The sequence below is a fragment of the Rattus rattus genome, chromosome 7, assembly GCF_011064425.1.
Source record: "Rattus rattus isolate New Zealand chromosome 7, Rrattus_CSIRO_v1, whole genome shotgun sequence".
NCBI lineage: Eukaryota > Metazoa > Chordata > Mammalia > Rodentia > Muridae > Rattus > Rattus rattus.
Genome location: NC_046160.1, coordinates 66,154,137 through 66,167,819, shown reverse-complemented (window position 1 = coordinate 66,167,819; position 13,683 = coordinate 66,154,137). Strand labels below are relative to the sequence as shown.

Below are 13,683 nucleotides of genomic sequence, written 5' to 3'. Positions count from 1 at the left end.
GACAGACACACACATCTCTTACTTTTTTTTTAAACAGCAGTGATAGATTTCTATAATAAGTATATATATATATATATATAATTTTCTTTTACAATATTCATTTTGGATTTTTTTCTTGCAATATTGAGTATTGAACCCAGGGCCTCACAAATGGTAAGAAAGCACAACACCACTGCGTTATTTCTCATCTCTTTCACTATTTTTGAATTGAGCCAGAGTCTTGCCAAGTTGTTCAGGGTGTGACTCCAAGCTTTTAATCCTCCTGTCTCAAGAGACAGAAGGAGGGATTACCGAAATGTACCATATACTATGCTAACCTAAATTCTCTTGAAGTTTCTATAAGATGGTTCTCTCTTTTTTTAACACATCTAAATATTTAATTGATATTTGACATTTTCTTCCTCAACCTCTTGGTATTTTTTACTAGGAAAGCAGACCTGAAATTAATTTCTCCTTCCCAAATCTTAAAGCCCTACCTCTAACATAGAACATACCTTTTCTAAAGTGGCATTCTTTAAAGGCCAAGTGTAGGCTTGTGTGACAAGGGATTTCTAAGCTGGTAAAAACAGTCCAATCAAGATGGCGGCGGCAGAGAGACCTGCCCAGCCCGGCTGCCATCTCTCCTGTTCCAGACAGCTGTCCTTAAATCTGCACCCTTTCCTGGAGTCCAACATCCTTCCCTTTGTTTTTCTCCCATGGAAAACAGAGCTGCCACAGACGGCCACATGCCCCTTCTACAGCACACAGTAAGCCAGGCAAGCATCTACCTCTCGACAGCCATTGTGACAGACACCTGAATCCCCCACTCCCCTGGAAATGGGAGACTGAATGTGGGCATTGAGAACGCTGTGGCGTCAGTTATAAGGCACTCAACTTTAAAAAGAATTATTAAATAATGATAGTTAATGCTGACTGGCCATGTATGCTGGCATTATACTAAAACTTTCATGAAGCCGCTCATTTAATACTTACCATAAGCCTGTGTGTAGTTATAATTAGGAAAATGGGACACAAAGAGAGTGTACAACCCACCCAAACCTCTCAGAGCAACCACGGAATAAGCAGGCATGAGCCTGGGATGTGTGCATCAAAGTAGGCCCAGGGCTATCCTGACCTCAGAGCGGTCTGCTGAAACCATTAGCTGTTGTTTTAAAGTGGAATTATTTATTTTATTTTATTTTATGTATATGTGTGCTTGGTTGTATTGTGTGTGTGTGTATGTATGTATGTGTGTATGTATGTATGTATGTATACATAGTGCAGTACCAGATGAGGCCAGAAGAGGGAGTCAAATTAGCCATACCTGGAGATTTGCTGCAGTGTGGGGGCTGGGAACTGGATTCACTGCAAGAGCAGCAACGACCCTACCGAGCACCCTCTCCAGTACCTGAAACCCAGGCCCACTGGGTCATCCCTGAGAATTCTAGAAGCTGACTCAAAGCGAACAGCATAGTGGGTGGGAGGAACAAAGAGCCTCCTATCCGCAGAGGGGTGGACTGGAAGTGACTGTGCAGAAGGCAAGGGGGGGGTGGAGAATGCATCCCGAGGCAGTCCTGAGTGGTTTTATTACTAATCCCCCTTTCACAGACTTGGGCCCGAGGCCCAGAAGGTTCCGAAATAATTAGGACTCCACCGGGCTGGAGACAAACAAGGAGCAAAGAGAAGAAAGAATGAAATGACAGTGACTGGGTCCCTGGACCTGTGGCACATGGCGGCTTGGGGGCAGACAGTAGGAGAAAGACTTGATTATGAACAAAAACCCAGCTAGGCAGGTCATCGGAGGATGAAGGGGGATGGACCGCGGATGCGGTAGCAAGTTAGAAGCAAGTGGGGAGCACGTGAAGACCCAAACCCGCTGCATAGAGTAACAGGAAACCGCCAACGAGCAAAGGATGCTGGCCTCTTTCTGGCCTCTTCAAAGCCAGTCTTTCTTCTGTCCTTTGTTCTGTCCTCTCGACCCCGCGGTTTGGCTTCCAGGTTTGGCTTTCCATAGTCTCATTTTTACGTCTTACAACAGCCCAAACAATGGGGCCAATTTCTAATTTAAATCTTTTTGAGTAAAGTTATACATTCTCATGTATTCTTAGGTTGCATAAGCAGCAAAACTATATCCCTACCACTGTCCAGACAAGAAGCATCGCCAAGATGGAGACCCAAATCTGTCTTTGCAAGGAAAAGGTTTTTACTGATAATATCTGTTTCTTTAAAGGTACTTTCCACAGAACGGGTGTTTTGACGTTAAGCTTTATCAACTAGATCATCATAGTTTTAAAAAAATAAGATTAGTGGGATTTGTTTGGTTTATTTATAAATCCTGGTTTAAAACGCTAAGGAAATGCAAGACTTTTAAGGGAAATCCGAGGGATAAGGAAGCTGAGTCTGAAGCAGGCAGTGGCTCTCCGTCCCTGGCTGAAGTGGCTTACGTGGTAGGAAGATGCTCTCCTCCTGCGGCAGGGGCTCTACCACCGCAGTTCTCAGCCTGTGGGTCGCGAAAGGGGTCAAACGGCCCTCTCGCAGGGGTCACCTTAGACTATGGGGAGATACAAATATTTATTATGATTCCTAACAGTAGCAAAATTACAGTTATGAAGTAGGGACAAAAATAATTTTACGGTTGGGGGTCACCTCAGCATGAGGAATTGTATTAAAGGGTCATGCGCAGCATTAAGAAGGCTGAGAACCAGTTCACTGGGAGCAGTAACTCTGAAGGCAGAAAAGGGGCTAGAGGCATTTATACCAACATTTCCTATCTGTTCAGACTTTATTGGATTAGCGCTGTTTCCATTTATAAGAGTTAAGCTTTGGGGTTGAGGATTTAGCTCAGTGGTAGAGCACTTGCCTAGCAAGCGCAAGGCCCTGGGTTCGGTCCCCAGCTCCGAAAAAAAAGAAAAAAGGAAAAAAAAAAGAGTTAAGCTTTAATATCTTTCCTATCTCTATTTTTAAGATTTTTTTATATTAATGTTCAAATAAGGTACCTGAATAATGTAAAATATGACCTAAAGCCAAAATATAAAGTAAAATAAATAAATAAATAAATAAAACCAAACCCTCTCAAAAATCTTAACTCTCTCATGTGTTCACTAAACTTCTTTGGATTTGTATCCCATCAGAGATGGGCACTGGGCTGGAGATCAAAAGAGAAGTAACTAGAGGGCATAATTTCCGAAGCTTTTGTTCTGGTGTACAAGACACATGACGTCAGACCTCTGCTGATCACCTGGCGACGTACTAAAAGAGCAGAAAGAATGGGTGTCCAGGAGCTCAGTGAAGGGCCTGGTGGCTACTGGAAGACGCTGGGCATCTCTTCATCATCCAGTCTCAAAACATGTATGCACACTTCCACAAGATTAATAGGTTCCTGAAAAGAAAAGAGGACTAAAGAAAGAAAAAAGAATGCAGTCAAACTGTAAAAATCTTCAGATGTCAGCTGAGATAAACAAGGGGTTCTCTATCGGGAGAGTATGTGTAAGCTGCATCCATGTGTGTTCATGTGCTGGTACATGTGAAGGCCGGAGAGCAAAGCTGGAGTGACTTTCTCAAATGCTCCCATTTTATTTTTCAAGATATGGCTTCTCACTGAATCTTGAGCGTGCCGTTTTAGCTAGACTGGCTGGCCAGAAGCCCCAGGGATCCTCCTATCTCGGCCCCATCCCTGCAGTTACAGATAGGTGCCGCCACATACCGTTTCTTACTCGGGTGCGGGGCATCCAAACTCAAGTGTTTGTCCAGTAAGCTCTTTATCCGCTGACTGAGCCATCTCCCCAGCCAGTGAGTCCTTAGGTCTGAGAGTGGCATGGTCAGTTACAGTCTCTCGGGAGAAAACTTACAATAGAGTGAAGACATGTTTATATCGCAAAGCCACAAGAGGGAACGCAAGCTGTAGTCACCGCCAAGATGTGATAAGGAATGAGGAGAGATGGTGACGGTACAGTGGCAAAGAAAGATGCCTTCCGAAGCACAGGGAACATCATTCAGATTTTGCAGGCGAGATGGGAGCTAGATAGAAGGTGATGCCGCTCTCCGAAATTGAAATTAAAGCTCATCGTTTGCTGCAGAGATAAGGTTTGAGCTGCTGAGTGCGAGGCTCTGAGAAACTGTCAAGTCAAGATCGAAACACAGATAGAGAGGTCCACCCTGGAGCCACCAAACTCCGTGCCACACATGAATGAAGGCAGCCTCCTAGGCAAGTTCAATGTCCTAGGAGCAGGTTAAAAGGGAATGGGAAAAAAGCAGGAAATCTCAAGGAGAGGTGTAGCAGACGGGCAGCCTCTGTGTAAATGCGCACAGCATCAAAAGCAGCTCCTGCAGGAGGACCTAATTGAGGACTGCCTGAGAGACCAATGCCAGCCAATCGGGAACTGCTGTTTAGAAGAGGTGCCGTGTGCGGGTAGGGTCCGCAGCGAGTAATCCACCGCACAAGTGCAGAGAGGAAACATAGGCAGGGAGGAATAAGATGAGAGGGATGGGAAAAAGAGAGGAGAAACGGTCTCACTCTTGACTTTGAGAGAGATTCAGATCCACTGGGGTCTTCCTCGTCCTTCCTCAGGCTGCGGATATAATCAGGGAGCAGAGCAGAAACAGAGCCTGTGTTAAGGAGGACGGTTGATTGACAACATAAAAGAAGGTGAGAAAAGTGAAGATTAGTAACCTCTCGCCTCATTCATAGTATTTTAATGAGACTGGTAAAGGCAAGGTTGACCAGTATGAAGTAATTCCAAACGGAATTATTATTTTCAGCTACTTGAAAAACTCAGGTTAAGTGAGACAATTTTGAGCCTGTCTACATAAAATAATTGTTTCCACTTATAAATTCTCCAGTCCCCAATCATCTCAAGCAGAAATACCCTATCCTAAAAAGAAAATACTGGTTTAGGCCCTTTTGAAGACCTAATGACAGCAAGAACAAATACATAAGACTAGTTTGAGAATCTCTCTGCGTGTAACCGAGTGGCTCACGTGCATGAAGATGATCAGTAAACACCACTTTCTGGTGAAGATTACGCCCCGCCCCTCATCGCCAGCAGGCGCCCTGTCCTCCAGGCATGAGCTCCTACTGTCTTCAAAGGGAGCTTTAAAAATGGATTAAAGCAAAGACCATATATTGGCTTCAAAGGGAGTGAAGCACAGAGATATTTCATGGGGGAGGAGCAGAGATGGGAATTCTGCCGTCTTAGTGGTTCATGCTTAATGAACGCCACCGGCAGCCCCCAGGCATTCACCCGGAAGTGCATTATTCTCTTTCAACACTTGCTTTATGATGAACAACATAATAGCTGTTCACTCTAGGAAATATTAATATCTGCCCTAAACATCCCCATGTTATTAATACAATACTGTTCCATGTTAGTTTCTCCTCACGTGACACTGAAACTTTGCCTTGTCAGAAAAAAAATTTTCCATTTTAATTGCATGCCATAGTGTCACTGTGGGAAACAATACACTTATTCCTAATATCATAATGTTTGTTATATGCAGCCAAATCTGATTCCCAGAACATTATCTCACAAATACAATTTATTTGTTCATTTGTTTGTCGGTCTGTCTGTTTTCTGGGACAGACTCCCATTATAGCCCAGGCTACCCTCAAAGTTGCTGTGTAAGTGAAGATGGTCTTGAACTTCTGATCTTCCTGCCTCCGCTTGAATGCTGCTAACACCAACATGGACCGCTCTACATAGTGTGGGAGACCAAAGGGTTCCGTGCACACCAGACAAGCACTCCTACTGTTGAGCTGCATTTGGGTAATTCAATACAATACATTGCTGAGTTTAAGTTCAAATGTCTGCCATGCCTGCTGCCTCCACGGTCAGCTATATGCTGCCCGTGCCACTTCAGTACACAAATGTGGACAACTTACCTTTCATGACACTGAAAGGGCTCTGGAAATTGAAGAGACTCCGAAGACAAGAAAGCACACTCCGAATGAGGTTGTCCTCCATAAAAAAAAAATTCAGACTCATTCTAAAGTAATAATTATGATTAATCAAGGGCTCTTAAACAAGTATAGTAACTTAATAAAACTCCTACTAAGCCCTCTGACCTCACAAGGCCTCTAATGCTCTGCTCCAAAGACAGAACATTTGGCTTTCAGAGTATGGGTAAGGCCCATACCTATGTGGGGGGAAAGCAGTCACTCTCCTACGAAAGCTCAGGGTCTTTCGAGAGGTTACCACACCCCATAACTGCTTGCTCTGGTGTCTGGTCTAGCTCCCTTAGCAAGTATTGTCCCTCTCTTCCTCCATCCTTTCCTCCCCTCCCCCCTTCTCCCCCTCCCTCTCCCCCTCCCCCTCTCCTCTCTCTCTCTCACACACACACACTCTTTTGTATGACCATATAGTGACCAGACATGACAAGTCATATGATCCAGAAAATAGTGCGGGGGCGGGGGAGAGGCAAAGAAGGCTGTCTTCGCCCCACAGGTGAAAAGCAGAACAGAGCAAATGATGTCACACACTCAAGGGAAGAGAGGTCAGACTACACAGATGACGACATTTTATTCACACAGACTCTCACGGATGAACTAGAGCAACCTGTGGGACTGCTACCAATACCAAGCAAGGGAAGCAATGTATCAAATGGGAAGAAAGACCCAAAAGGTATGAAACCCAAGCATGACCTCAAATTATAAGACAATATAAAACTCAGAAAAAACTTTTTTTTCTTCAAAATAATAAATCATGTTCAGATTTACCCTCGACTTGACTCAAGAGCACGTGTGAGCCAACCTCAAGCTAAACCTGCAGTAGTGTCTGTATTCTCAAGTTTCACCTGGGTCTGAATCAAATTTTCACCCACATCTAGAACCATGTCAGTCCCGTTAACATCATACTTTAAAGGAAAAGGTTTACCCTTAAAAGAAAAGTACTAATTGCCTTTGTGTTTGACACATTTTACTCGTCTGTTCGGTAGAGACTAACTGCACAGTCGCTCTGTGGAAGGCTCTGCACCAAGTCCTCTATAGGAACTCAAGTGCAGCATCTAAACTTCAGCCACAGGACCGTGCATGCATAAACGCATTACAAGGACAGCTGTCCTCTCGAACCACTAGGAGTAGGTAAGATACAGGTGACACTCGGAAGGTTTCAGATCCTGTGGGATGTTTAGAGTTTTCTAGACAAAGGGTTGGGTGGAAGGGGTTACTCCCCGAGTTCAAACATATTCTGTTTGGAAAACAGAACAAATTCTGTATCGTGGGGCTCCAATGCTTCTGATGCTCAAGTTCTAAGGGAAGAATGGAGCATTTCTCAGAGTCACTTGACTAAGGGACTTTTTTAAAAACCATAGAGCCTCTCGTGAAACTAGTGTTTCACAAAATACTTCGGACAGCAACTTTTGAGCTTGCACTGAAGATTCTGAGATATTTTCCAATGGATAGGGCTGGAGATCGTGAAAGAGAAGGTAAGATCACACCAAGTGTTGTGCTGAACATTTCCAGTCCCCACAGGGTGAGTTCTAGACAGGCCTGAGCTACACAGCAAGGGCTTGTCTCAAAACAAACAAACAAACCAAGGTAAGAGTGAAAGGTAGGTTAGGTCTGGAAAGATTGGCTCAGGGGTTAAGAGCACTGGTTGTTCTTGCAGAAAACCTCAATTCAATCCCCTGCTACCCATATGGTAGCTCATTACCATTTGTAACCCCAGTTCCAGGTACACATGCACACAAGCAGGCAACACATTCACATTGCAAAAAAAAAAATTTTCAAGTCTTTAAGAGCAGCTGCAAATTCAGATTGTTGAAGGAGTTTCTCGAAGTTCAACTCATGGTTGCGTTTGTGGGAGCAACTGTGTGCAGTCAGCTCTTGTCCTTCAGGTCGGTCAGTGAGCTCCCAACTGGTTGTGTTACAGAGAAAGCATTTATGTGTTAACTTTTCATTCTTTAGTATCATCTTTTTTATTAAAAAGCTAGGATAGATATAAAAGGGTTCAAACAAAAACAGCCAAAAGAAGAAGAAAAAAGGAGTAGGGGAAGAGAAGGAAGAAGAAAAAGAGGAGGAGGGAAGGAAGGAAGGAAGGAAGGAAGGAAAGAAGGAAGGAAGGAAGGAAGGAAGACTGAGACCTACTGGAAATGCCTTTCCTTACCGCCATGGTAAAATGAGTTTGAATGACTACCTTTAGTACTTATTAACTGCAAGATTTTCTCCAAATCATTTGACTTTTTCTTCTCTTATTTCTTCATCTATAAAGTAAGATTGTTACAAGGATTCAATAAGTCTATAAATATAAACTTAAATTTTGACAGTAAATATCACATGACCTACTTTTGAGTTTTTAAGTTAGCACATGAAGCATTAGATGCCATTACGTCATTTTTTAAAAGCAAAGTGCATGCTATAGTCTCCTTCTCCCACCTTGGCTATCACCCTGCCATCCTCGGTTCCCCATACACACCCCTGCCCTGTAACACTCCACACCTATCTGTTTGAAGCCTGGCTTCTTCTATTAGTTGAATATTCCTTCTTGCCTCCCATTTTAAGCGCAGCCTTTTCTCCAGAGTTCTTAAATATGTACTTTCCTAAGATGTCTTCTACCCCCCTTCCCAGCAGTGAGTAATTCTGTGTCCTCTGCATGACACATACCGCATCTGCAAACGTATTCCTGACACATGTTCATAATACAAGAGTATTTCCAACTGTGAGCTACAAATATCACCTAAAATATCCTACAGCACGTGGAATGTAACACATCCAAACTGTACTCCCCTTCTGCTCCTAGCTTCCCCTTTGCATCACACTGCCCATCACCAGACAAAGCCAGAAAGTCTGGAATTCACACTTTCACCTTTAGAGCTCCCAGCTGCCCTCCACTGTTTCCCGGCCTGCATTCACCTGGTCAGCAATCCCTTGATTCCCCTTCAGGATTGTCTCCTTAGTGGCTGGGCCTCTTCCTGCTACGGGTGCTCCCAAGTTCTCACATATCTCTCACTTGAATTTATAAAGCCATTTCCTAATTTGTTTCCTCCTAACTGACTCAGCACACTGTGATCGTTCTTTTAAAAACTAATACATGAAAATTGTACGTGCTTGTAGAATGCCATGTGACTGATGCTTTGATACATGTGTCCCTCGTGCAATGTTCAACAAACGGTGACAGATCTCTCTCCTCAAACAATTACTGCTTCTTTTTTGGTGAAAATATTCAAATATTCTAGCTTTTGAAGAATATACAGTGCATTGTGTTTGTCTGCAACCACTCTCTCATGCAGCAGCATACCGAAGCTTCCCCCTTGTCCTAGCTAGCACATCTCGGTGTCCACCCACAACTCGCCCTTTCCTGTCCTCTCTTCCACTGCCCCCAGCCTTCGGAAGGCTCCACAGAACTCTGTTTTGGATATCTCCCTTTTCAGATTCCACATCTGAGAGAGAGAGAGAGAGACTGGTGTGATCCCACTGGCCTGGTTGTGGATGAACTGTCTGTGCACAGAGCGTCTGGCACGGCACACCCAGCCTCATTTGGCCCCCGGCACACACTTGCCTACACTAAACTGGACTGCGGACTGAGGAGAGAGCTGTTTCCTCTGGCTCCTGTGGTCTGTACTTTGTTGAGATGGAGGGCCTCCCTATGCAGCCCAGGGTGACCTTGAACTCAGCACCCACCACATCAGCCTCCCAAGGGCTTACAGGTGTGTGCCATCACGCCTGACCTAGAATCGTACACGATGATTTGGGGAAGTTGAAGTTGCTTTCTTGGAGACTTTTAAAAACATTTAGCTTACAGAGTATTAGGTTTTGCTATGGAATTTTCTAATACACTTTAATTTGTTGACCCTCCTCCCGCTAACCGTCCTCCTGTCTCTCACCATGACTGTACTTTTCCAGCCCTAGTTCCACCCCCTTCCTACTTGCATCTCACATTATATCACAGTGACATCCTGTCACTGCCCAATGCCAAGATATAAATGAATAATTCCTGAGTCTCAAACCCCAAGTGCTAGCTTTTCCTCCATTTTGTCTCTAGTTTCTAAAAATCAGGTGTTTTTATAATTATGTTCTTATAAAGAAACTTTAATTAATATCAGGGTTTATTTCTCTGGCCCTGGATTTGGATGGCAATACTTCTTATCTCATACAGAGCCCCTAAGTGTGTTAAGTACAGGTTACACCGAAACTACTGTCCTCTGTTGGCCAAAGGGTCATTCTCTACAGAAATCATATTGACTCAAAGGACTTTTCAAAAGAAAATGAAAAAATGCTAAATCAGTCAAGTTACTGGTGGAGTTGTTCTTTTAATCTGTATTGTCAGTATTTCCCTACTTCTTAGCCTGTTAGCCATTCCTCCATCAATCTCGCCTCCCGAAGATCAAATCCATCCTTCTGAATGGCAAGTTTGTCTCTACAGAAGTAGAAATGGGGTTTTATGTGTCCCCGTGGCATGGTCCAACATTAGACATAAAATTAACTCTCAGTAAGCATGGATAAAAACCAGAAAGGTAAGGGAAGAGAAAGAAAGGGAAATAAATAAATGAGTGAGTGTAGATAGGATTGAAAAAAGGAACAGCCTGTGTATCTTAAAAATGAGGAAAACGTCCAAATCAGGCAGCGACTTGCCCACGGGAGCTGTACAGTACCCAGAGCTGGGTGCCTGCCCCCAACCACTATCTTGTTGATTCTCTGTGTCTGAAGCATCCTTCCACCTCATTCTGACCTGTTTTTCTCAGTTCGGCCCTCAGGAAATGATACAGAAATCCCATCTGTTTCATGACGCTTTCTTCACCTGTGCCGACCCATCAAGATCTCCACTCTACTGAAGAATGATATTCACAAGGTCATTTTAACATCTAAAGAAGTGCACATTGGGCTTCTCACGGGTTCATTTCATTTATCTCTTCTCAGAAAAGAGTTTCGGGTGGATTTGAACACATGAAAATTCTCTCTAAAATCCATGTAAATTTCTTGGGAATTACAGCTCATATATCTCACGTTTGATGTCTGTTGGGCCATAAGAAACAAGAGCTTTTATGGTTTAGTTAATATTCGTATTTCTGGAGTTCTCTTACCATAATCTCCTACACGCCCCTTCTGTGTCTCAATATTGGCATTTAAACTGAACAAAATTAATGTAAGCCGGGTGATCTGTTGACTTAGTTTTATGCCTTCTGAAATCTATTGAAACTAAAACCAGAAGTCATGATGAGTCAGCCCTCATTCCCTTGCCCAGGAAGAAGGTACAGTTAGAGAAAGGAAACACAGAGAATGAGATTTGGGGGGGGGGGGCGGTGCTGGAGAGATGGCTTGGCAGTTAAGAGCACTGACTGCTCTTCCAGAGGTCCTGAGTTCAATTCCCAGCAACCACATGGTTGCTCACAATCATCTGTAATGGGATCTGATGCCCTCTTCTGATGTGTCTGGACTTACACATTTCATTATGCTTTACAGGTTTAAATCATGAAAAACGATAAGAAGAATTGCTGCTGGTATTTGGAGCAAGTCAACCAGTGAAAGAATAAAGTCAATGTTTAAAAGGGGTTGCCCACTCCTTTGTGTGTCTGGAAAGAAAAATTCCTTACTCGGTTTAATAAACATAGCATGTAATAACAGCAAGACAGCTCTTGAAAAGGAGGAGACAATCATCCCAGGATCGGGAAGTCACTGGGAAAGTCGCATCAGGCTAAGATCTCCACTGTGTCTTTGCCCAGGTTTACTAGACGAACAGTTCAGAGAAGGTAACTAATGTGCACAGCTGTCTGGCGTTTATCACGAATTCTGACTCCGCTGTCGTGCAGATAAGAGCGCAGTGGAGACACTAAAGGCCCATCCAGCAGTTACTGGTTAGTGATCTCATCAATCGGAAAGGATTCTTATTTATCTACTTTAGACGACAAGTCTATCTCTTTAACCGAGTCTCAGACCCATCCATTATCTGCGCTTTACTGCACAGCCTAGTACCACCCCACGCTATTTTTGCATAGGTTCTTGGCCAGTCTCTGCTTCTGGTCTCTCAGGACTATTCTCAGTATTTTAAGAATATTCAGCTTTCCAACATTGCCATTGTATGTTTGTTACCCCAGAATCATTATTAATAAAGCCCTCGCTATGTGAATTTCATAGCTCTCAGTGGCATGACCCCAACCACATTAATAACCCTTGGTCCTTTAAGTGATTTTTCTTTGGTGTGGCACTGGAACTTGAATTTCCTACTATCCTTAACCACGAGGCAGAGGTTTTAGGTGTTATTTGTTTTGGTTTACTTTACTCAGCCTATTTTGTTAATGGGCATAAACCCATTGCTCAGAACTGCTCCTAACACATGCTAGATGCTCAAATGTTGTTGGGGGCCCCAGCAAAATGGCTCAGTGGATAAAGCTGATGACCTGAATGATTCCATTCTCCATGATGGAAGGGGAGAATGTCTCCCTTCTGAAGGCTTCGTCTTAAGGCGTTACTCACAACACACAACACACACACATAGAGACAGACACACATACACACCACACACACAGAGACACAAATACATGCAGCGCCATATACACATGCCACACACACACACACACACACACACACACACACACACACACACCATAAAAGAATGATTGGCCCACAATCCCTCCACCTGATCTTCAGTCAGGCTACATTTCATTCCGGTTCTTTTCACAAGGCCTTTAAAGGTTCCCTTCCTTTCACCGGTGTGCTTTGCTCCTGCTGCCCCATCCCTTCTGCCTTTCTCATCCCCCAAATTTCCCTCAGGACCCAGCCTTAAAATCATTTCCTCTGGGAGACCTTCCTCAATCTCTAACTAGGAAATGCCCTCCTGCTGGGTCAGCTCACAGCAGCCGTGCTTCCCCACGCTCTTCCTAATCATCAGGATTCTTTTCCTGCCACGTTGGTTTACTGTGAGACCACACTTCCGCGTACTCTCAGCACCCACTCACCTGCACATTGTCTTTCATGGAGTCAATGTCGGACTCCCGACTTGAAACTAATGAATAGCAAGGTGAGATGGAAAGATAGCCCTGATTTACTCTGTGATGGAGTGTGCTCGGTTCCGGGTGCTAAGTGTTAATGGGAACACACTACTTCCTGCCCAGAGAAAAGCAATCAGTAGGTTAAGAGTGCAAACCAGAAACAGTTCAACCTAGGAGAGAGAAAGGAGAAGGGCAAAATGAAAGACATGAGGACTTGGGCTTTCTGCAAGAATATTAAGCATGGGTTTGCAAGCCCTTGGGGGGAATGAATGGTAGGAAATTGTAGGGTAACAGATACGTGCTCTCAATGCACTGTTCATGGAGCACCGAGTTCCCTGGGCACTCACCGCAGAGCAGATTACCACTCTGTGGAGTATGTGGGCCTTGACTATTATTAGCAGTGAACATCAGAAGGAACGTAGAAAGGAGTCAAGTGTCTAAATGGTTTGGTCAGATTAGAAGGGAAAAACTAACTAAATAAAAGGCCCAGTGCATACTTCGCTGAGCTGTAAACTCATCCCCACCCCATTCTCTCCTGTAGACCAGAGGGAGGAAGCAAGACAACAAAGACAAGGTCCTGGTGGTAAAGTTAAAATTACAGAAGTCCGACTGTTGGTTAGCAATGCATTTGTGTTAAAAACAAAAATATTTACAAATAGATATTGGAGCCAATTATCATTGACCTGTTACAAAAAGAGGGGAAAGTATCCACCTTAATTCCAGGTGAAGAATTGATTTTGTTTTTCAAACCAAATATTATCTGACGTTTACGTTCATGAACTTTGC

The 13,683-nt window shown here is 43.8% G+C and overlaps 1 protein-coding gene across 2 annotated transcripts in view; it reads right to left on the bottom strand.

The window, feature by feature from the left end:
- The window catches only part of Akap6 (A-kinase anchoring protein 6), a 391,635-nt gene extending 378,401 nt beyond the window's left edge, over positions 1-13,234 (bottom strand). For both annotated transcript variants that reach the window (XM_032907724.1, XM_032907725.1), the window contains exon 1: positions 12,865-13,234. The gene's annotated coding sequence lies outside the window, so the exon portion shown is untranslated. The remainder of the gene's footprint in view (positions 1-12,864) is intronic.
- Positions 13,235-13,683: the final 449 nt, after the last annotated feature.